At 39.8% G+C, this 8,680-nt stretch overlaps 1 long non-coding RNA gene across 1 annotated transcript; it reads left to right on the plus strand.

The window, feature by feature from the left end:
• Positions 1-318: 318 nt before the first annotated feature.
• On the plus strand, positions 319-5,527 carry LOC131424175 (uncharacterized). The gene is made up of 4 exons (XR_009226802.1): positions 319-493; positions 1,979-2,093; positions 2,539-2,662; positions 5,415-5,527. It is a non-coding gene; the product is annotated as an uncharacterized LOC131424175 (long non-coding RNA).
• The last annotated feature ends 3,153 nt before the right edge of the window (positions 5,528-8,680 follow it).

Consider the following 8,680-nt stretch of genomic DNA (forward strand, 5'->3'; position numbering starts at 1 on the left):
TGGCCTGGTGGAGTGCAGGGAGGGGGTCTCCTGGACTCCATTTCTCCTCTCCTGAGATTCCACTCCTCATTGTGCCATAGCCAGACCAAGTTACAGCAGTGGGAACATATTTTATTCAGTAACTGCTGAGGGTGAAAGAATGTGCTGACATTCACCAAGGAGCTGGGAGAGGCCCCACCTGTGAGCCAGGAGCAGCTCGTGCACATGCGCATGTGGCCAAAGGGGCGTGGTTAAGAAGGGGCGGGACCTCACCGCCATCTTTAATGCTGCCTCCCTGAGAGTGAGGAGAGCTGGCTTCCCATTCAGGGCCAACCCGGGAGAGCCCCAGCTTACTGGAATGTTGGGTCACTCCACAGAGAGGGGCAGAGCTCCCTTCTCAGAGCAATTGAGAGAGACACCCAGGTTGGGGACTCTCGTGGGTCATGCCTCCAGGGACTCTCGGAGCTCCCTTCTCCTCAGAGCAACCTCAGCGGACTCTTGGCTTAGAGACTTCGTGAGTCAAGGCTCTAGGAATGCCTGGGGTTCCTTTGTCCTCAGAGTAGCTTGAGGGGGACGCCTGTCTTGGGGACCCTCATGTGGCACGTTTCTAGGGTTTCCAGGATTTCCTGAGGGAGATGCCAGGGTTGGGGACCCTCATTCTCATGTCTCTTAGTAGGCCTGGGGTTCCCTTCTCAGAGCGGCCTGGAGGAGACGCCAGTGTGCGACTCTCTTGGGTCATGTCTCTAGGGACGCCTGGGGTTCCCTTGTCTTCAGAGTTGTCTGAGGAAGACTCCTGGTGTGGGGAGCCTCATGGGTCATGTCTGTAGGGATGCCCAGGGTTCCGTTCTCCTAGAGTAGCCTGAGGGAGATGCCTGGTGTGGGGCAACCCTATTTTGTATTATAGAGATAGGGTTTCACTGAGTTGCTTCATGCCTTGCTTTTTGCTCAGGCTGGTTTTGAACTCAAGATTCTTCTGCCTCATCCTTCTGAGCCGCTTAAATTTAAATATATCACTTCTAACAAAGCCAGAATTTATTAAAAATACATTCAATTTTTTTATGGAACTGAACTCATGAACTACATTTTTCTCTTTCTTTATCCTTTGCTTAGTTTTTTAAAATTCTTTTTTAGTTGTAGAAGGGCACAATACATTTATTTTATTTATTTATTTTTATGTGGTGCTGAGGATCAAACCCTGCCTCACACATGCTAGGCAAGCACTCTACCACTGAGCTACCACAGCCAACCTTTTTCTTTTGGTGGAGAGTTTAATTAGCAAGAAGCCACCCCTCCAGGACCCTTCCCCTAAGGCCTCCCCCTCCAGACCCCACCAATATTCTATGGCTCTGCACATCCTCCTGAACCACCCTTGCCCCTTTTTCCTACCCTGCCTCTCCTCTAGGTCCTACTCATGTTCTAGGACCTGCCCCCTCCTTCAGGTCCCACCCATCTGCCAGGCCCTGCCCCCTTGTGACCCATTCTCCCCCTCCTTCAGACCCTGCCTCTCCTCCAGACCTTTCCCTTCTTCCTGTCCTGCACCTCCTCCAGACCTCACCCTCCTCCTTTTATTTTTATTTTTTTTTAATTGCACATGGACACAATGCCTTTATTTTGTTTATTTATTATTATGTGGTGCTGAATATTGAACCCAGTGCCTCAACATGCTAGGCAAGTGCTCTACCACTGAGCCATAAACCCAGCCCAACCCTCCTCCTCTTTAAGTCCCTGCCTCTTCTCCAGAACCCACCCATCTTCCAGGCCCCCTCATCCTCCTCCTGACCTTCCTTCCCCCTCCTCCAGACTCTGCCCCTGCTAGTCTAGGATGAGCAGCTCCTGGCTGCTGTGCTAATTGGCAGTATATTTGTAATTGTGCACAAATAATGTCTGTTGTACAAACACATCCTGCATTGGATGAATTATCTTGACTATATCAGAATTTGATATGCCATAAAATAAATTTAGAAAAATCACCTTTCTCTCTTTCTTTTTTTCTTTATAGATCATGGACATTTGAAATAAAACCAGAATTTGTTAAAGGGCAGATGACAGCCAGCCTTGAGCCCTGATGATCCCAGGATCCCATCCAGTGGGAGGACTCTAAGTACCAGTCCAAGGTTTTGTATACTAATTGATTCATTTAGTTTTCTTATTTTAGAGTTATTTTACTATGTAATTCCTCATGGCCTCAAGTCTGTGCAGTAGGTTTTTCCTATTCAATTTTTATTTAATATTCTTTCAGTTTTCTACATAATTTTTAAAATATTTTTTTTAGTTGTCAGTGGATCTTTTTATTTTATTTATTTATTTTGTTTATATGTGGTGCTGAGGATTGAACCCAGGGCCTAACACATGCCAGGCAAATGCTCTGCCTTTGTGCCACAACTGTAGCCCTGTATAGAATTTTTAATTCTGTGAACTTCTATTTTTTTATAAGGAATATTTTAAAAATTACTTTTAGCTTACTTTGTTTTTGATTGAGAGAATTGGCTTGTTTGAGAGAATTGTATTGTTTGGAAATGCTCATAATCAAATGATTTTAATTAATTTCCACTTATTAAGGTATCTTTGGAGACCGGATGTGTAGCTCAGTGGCAGAGCACTTGCCTGGCATGTGAGAGGCCATGGAGTCCATCCCAGGACCATACACACAGAAGATGTCTTTGACAGGACTCAAGCATGAGAGGTATGCTTTAAAAAGATCATGTATTGGGGCTGGGGTTGTGGCTCAGTAGTAGAGCACTCACCTAGCTCGTTCGAGGCCCTGAGTTCAATCCTCAGCACCACATAAAAATAAGAAAATAAAACAAAGGCATTGTGTCCAACTACAACTAAAAATAAATAAAATTTTTTTAAAAAGGTCATGTATTTACACATACATACATATACCACAGTGCCTCTTCCAAATTCATATGAAATTATTCTAAGAAAATTTCAAATCAGTTTTAAAAGAGAAGAGGGATGATGATATTTTTAATATCAACTATTGATATTTCATGATATTTATAACCACTATAGATGAAATCTCCAGAGATGCAAATCATTACAAAATGTAAGAGACAAGTCAGTGGCTGCTTTTTTGTAATTCAGATACATTTACTAAAAATAAGCTTTTTAAAAAACAGATATTTTCTTCTTTTCAAATTTAGAAAGAATTTCCATATGTCCTATTAAAGTTTTATATTCATCAGAAAGTTCTCTTATTCCTTGCATTCAAAGGGATGGTCCTTCTAATGAGCATGATACTTTTTGTTGTCAGGAATTCTTGTGCGAGAACTCTTTAAGTGTTTTGCCTTTGTTCAAAATATCATTTTGATATTGCTTTTGATTTCAGAAATTTGTCTTTCTTTTGAAATTATGTATGTATTAATATTTAGGGTTATTTCATTTGGGAAATGCCATGATTTCATTTTATCCTAATGTTGGTGACCCTATGTGCTTATAAGGTGGCTTTCAGAATGCACTTGAGTATCTTTCTCATATTTGTTGGATTCATTAGAAAAGTACATCCACTTTTGATCATATTTAATGGTTATGTTTGAATTATTAGAAGCAGAAATCAGACATGTTAGTATTGTGAGCTGAACAAAGTGCAGGTTTACTTTAATTATTTTGAGGAGGTTGACATAATAGCTACTGCCCTGTTCTGAACCTGCCATAGTTGTCTCACCTGGAATTTTTTTTTTTTGGCACTGGGGATTAAACCCAGGGCCTTGCATGTGCTATGCAAGCCCTGAGCTACATATGTCCCCAGTCCTCATTACAATTTCATTTTGATACAGGGTCTAGCTGAATTGCTAATGTTAGCCTCAAATTTGTGATCCTTCTGCTTTATCCTCCCAAATAGCTGAGATGAGAGGTATGTGTCAAAGTGTCTGGCTTGTCCTGGAGGATTTTGATGTCAGTATCACTTGTTTCCAGTGTGTTAATAATTTCCTAAGCTAGATTATGTTCATTTTTCTTATCTACAGTCAATAAAGCCTTTTTGTTGTTTTGATGGTATGCTTAATGTGAACATGCTTTATGATGTGACACCACCATTCATGATGGTCTAGGTATGCAATACACTATAAGGAGAGTATTTTGATTCTGAGAGTCTCAAGTGTTTTAGGTCCAACATGTTTCCTTAAGAGGAATGATTATTCATTTTCTATTTGATTACACAAATAAGACACAAATTCTTTTTTTTCCTTTTGTGGTTCTGGGGATTGGTCCTAGGGCCTCCTGCATGCTAGGAAATCTTTCTACCACTTAGCTACATCCCAAGCCCCATAGATCCTTTAGTTGTCATTAGCTTCATGATGAGCTAGTGACAATAAAATTACTTAGAATTTCAACTAGATTTAGACTCATGCAAGAGTTTGGACATCCATAACTCCTTGTGATTTCTAAAAGGTAGAGTGTTTTCCCACATCACAGCAGCATCTATTATCACTCCTGGACTGAGCTGACACCTTTGCTTCTCTTGGCTCACCACTTCCTGTAGAGGTGTTTGAGGAGATGACTATTTCTTTGACTATTTGTCCCAGTGACAAATATTTGAGTATATTGCTGCTAAAAGGTATGCATAGAAATAAAATAGAGACCAGGATTCTTTGGGATAAGTGATTCAGTCACAGTGAGTCAATTTGTATTAGGACTTTTTTAAAAATAAAGTCATTCTTTAGGGAAAGTTAAACCATGAGTTGAAATAGAATCTCTAAAATGACATTTTTCCCCCTCTAATGATCAAGTTTTAAGAAGACAAACCTAGAACCTAGTGACAGCATAAAAATATAATAAGTTAACATATGTTATTACTTCAACATGAAATATGTAAAAGAGCCACATACTTTCAATTTTATATGAGTTTGAACTATTTGATTTTTGTGTTATAAATATTCCTAATAAAATACAGAAGTAGCCAAGAGTGTCGGTTACCAGTAATTAACTGTATGAATAATTAAACAAGTAGGTGTTTGAGAAAATATAACCATGTCCTAAGATTTTACTTTAGAGTAGTTTAATCTTTTTTTTTTTTTAGTGTGGGGGTACTGGGGATTGAATCCAGGGGCACTTAATCACTGAGCCACATCCCCAGCCCTTTTTTTGTATTTTATTTAGAGGCAGGGTCTCACAGAGTTACTTAGGGCCTCACTAAGTTGCTGAGGCTGAGTTTGAACTTGAAATCATCCTGCCTCAGCCCCCAAGACACTGGGATTAAAGGCATGTTCCACCATGCCAGGCTTAGTTTTATCTTTATACAGAAATTGAAAAGAAAGTGCAGAGATTTCCCAGGTAGCCTCAACCTGGTTTCTTCCCTTGTTATGATTTAGGTGAGCTGTCTCTAAAGTGTTAACATCTTAGACCATTTGTCATGAAGAAAAAATACTGGTATGTTACAATTAACTGAAATCATATGTCCTTTGGATTCTCAGTTCTGTGTCTTCCTGTTCTAGGATACCATTTAGGAGCCAAGATGACATCCAGTCATCATGTCTCCATAGACTTCTCTTGGGGTGACAGTTTCTATGAACTTCCTTGTTCTGATGACCTTGACAGTATTGAGGAGGACTTATCAGGTATTTTTTAGATTGTTCTCCATTGAATTTTCCTTTTTTTTTCATATTTAAAGTGGGACTGTGGGTCTGGGGGAGGCATGTCACAGAGGTTGAGAACTGCTCTGTCATCTCTTGTCCTTATTGTCATATTAGTATTGACTGTGCTCACCTGGCTGAGGCAGTGCCTTTCAGGTTTCCTTGTTTTTCTCCTATTTAGCCCAGGGCTATTGGACTGGGGGAAGCTGGTCACTGAGATGAAAAGCAGCTCTATCATCTCATGTCCTCAAGGTGAAATGTTAGTATTGATTGTGCTCACCTGTTTGAGAAAGGGCCTTTCATGTTTCTTACTGTGAAGTTACTCTTTTTTGCATGTCCACATTGTCTGTTCTTCTGGAGGAAGTAACAATGCAGAGCCCACACTTAGGCATCAGAGAGTTAGCTCTACCTCCTTGATGGCTGTGTCTTTCTCAATTATATGGAACTCTTCTGCACAAGAGGTTTCTACTCAACCTCATTTGTTTGTGTATTCAGTCATTTATTTATACCAGTCATCTGGATAGTTCCCTTAAGCTGTTTTTTTTTTTTTTAAAGAGAGAGTGAGGAAAGAGAGAGAGAGAGAGACTTTTAATATTTTTTTATTTTTTAGTTTTCGGCAGACACAACATCCTTGTTTGTATGTGGTGCTGAGGATCGAACCCGGGCTGCACGCATGCCAGACAGGCATGCTACTGCTTGAGCCACATCCCCAGCCCCTTAAGCTGTTTTTTGTTCTTTTTTTTTTAAATAGTACTTTGCTGCTCAATTCATCCCTATTTTAACCATTGGGAATTCTTTCCATTGGAGATATTTCCATTATCTCTTGTTGTCTTTTAACATATTTTCTGGTTTTATTCCAAAGTTTTTTCTTTCTGATATTTAAATTACCATGACTTATATATTTACTGTCTTACTCTTAGTATCAGCCATTTCTTTAAAGAGTCCTGGATCCTTTGATTAGAGAGTGATATTAAAATCTTTCATCTGGCAGGGGCTGGGGTTGTGTCTCAGTGGTAGTGCACTCATCTGGCATGTGTGAGGCACTGGGTTCAATCCTCAGCACCACATAAAAATAAACAAATAAAATAAAGGTCTTTAAAAAGTCTATAAAAATATTTCATCTTGCATCTTGATACACACAACTGACAATGCAAAGAAGTGTATGTGTATTCTAATCTTTTTATATCCCCTAGTTATAACTATGTTTATGTGGAACCATCTGTGAATGTATTAAGCAAAATGTGAGTGTATACTGATCTGCAGTCAGTGGATTTTGACCCCTTATGACATAGATCCCTCTGCCTTCACCCCTTGTTTATCGTAACTTCTCACCCCATCTAGCTCCCAGTTTCTGCCATATAATTAATTCATTGTTCCATTATGAGCAATGAATTCATTATTGCTCCAGCTTATGGACTGTGACATAATAAGAAATACACATTCAGCCTCTGCACCCAGTTCCTGGTTCAGCACTCCTAAAATCTTCATATTTGCTGAGTGACTGAGGTGTTAGGAACATCTTTTGTTCTAATATTGATTCTTTTACCTTGGTTATTTGCACAGAGCTCCTAAGTCCTGCAGAATCTCCTGTGGGCCTAGGAGGGGCTTGTGCTTTAATAAGGACTTTTGGTGGGCACTAGGACAGCTTCAGGATGGAGGATGGTCATGAGAAAAACCACAGGAAGGGTGGTACACCCCAACTCCATGTAGATGGAGACTCCCATGCTGGGAGATTCCTGGGCTTCATCCTGCACAACTCTTCCTCTGTAATTTGGTCTTTTCTAGAATGTCATAAAAGATAAACCATACGGTATGTAGTCTCTTCAGCCTGGCTTATTTCACTTAGCAGTATACCAGGTAGGATTTATCTATGTCTCTGTGTAGGGTGGTAGTTCATTCCTTTATATTCTGTGTTGGTTATGCATTCAGCTATGGGAGGATGTTCTTATTTATGATCTGATCAGCATCATAGAGCTGCTATGCATAATTACATACTAGTTTTGTTTTGACATAGTTTTTCAAAGGATTTCTCTAAATGAAGATAATTTATAGGGACACTGTTGGGTCATAGATTGGATTTTTCTGCTTTGGGAAGAACTGGCACATCATCTTCCAAAGTGGCCATGCCATATGTTCTTCTAGTAATGCCTGAGACTGCTGGTATCACGTCCTGCAGCTGTTGGTGCACTGCTGTTTCTTAGAGATCAGCAGTTCTAATAGCTGTGCCATACTACCTCACTATTGTTTTAATTTATGATTCCCTGATGATATGGGATGCTGAACATCATTTTGTATAACTATTTGCCATGTTTTACAGAGTAGGAAAAAAAATGTGTGTGTGTGTGTATGTGTGTGTAGTGCTGGGGATTGAACCCCAGACCTCGCATAAACTAGGCAAGTGCTCTACCATTGAGCTGTATCCCACCCTTTAAAAATTTTCCTAGGCTGGGCTCAAGTTTGCAATCTTCCTGCCCCAGCCTTTTGAGTAATTGGGATTGTTGGCCTGCAACAGTGCACTTTGTAAAAATTGAACTTTATAAAGTCCATGTTATTGGTATTTTTTTTCAGTCAGTTGGTATTTGGTATTTTGTGTTAAAACTCATCATCAAGGACTGGGGAAGTAGCTCAGTATTAGAAAGTTTGTATAGCATGTGTGAGGCCCTGCATTCAGTCCCTTGTACCAGAAACAAATATACACTACCATCACTAAATCTAAGATCACATAGATTTTCTTATTTCTTTCCAGATTTCTTTTAGTTTTACCAATTTTTGTTATGGACTATTATGAGTTAATTTTTGTAGGAGTTTCTGTTTTTGTCTACATTCATTTCACTCAATATGGTTTGAATAACCTGTTCAATCACCATTTTTTTAAAAAAAACAAGGATACTGGGTTTCATTTTAGTTTGAATTTCCAAAATCATGGCCTTGAGTAATCTAGATATAGTACTGAATTTCATCCATTTCTCAGGAATGTCAGGGGGTGGCCATACACCACTGAGTTGAAGCATTTTGTGCTTGGTCCTAATGATCACCAGAGGGTATGTGCCACCTTCCTGGATGTGGCAGTGTCATAATACTTTTATGGTGGAGTGATAATGCTAACATGTTGTCCATGTGCAGCCTCT

Source organism: Marmota monax, unplaced genomic scaffold, assembly GCF_021218885.2.
Source record: "Marmota monax isolate L192 unplaced genomic scaffold, Marmota_monax_Labrador192_F-V1.1 WCK01_AAM20220418_F8-fsc00102, whole genome shotgun sequence".
Lineage (NCBI taxonomy): Eukaryota > Metazoa > Chordata > Mammalia > Rodentia > Sciuridae > Marmota > Marmota monax.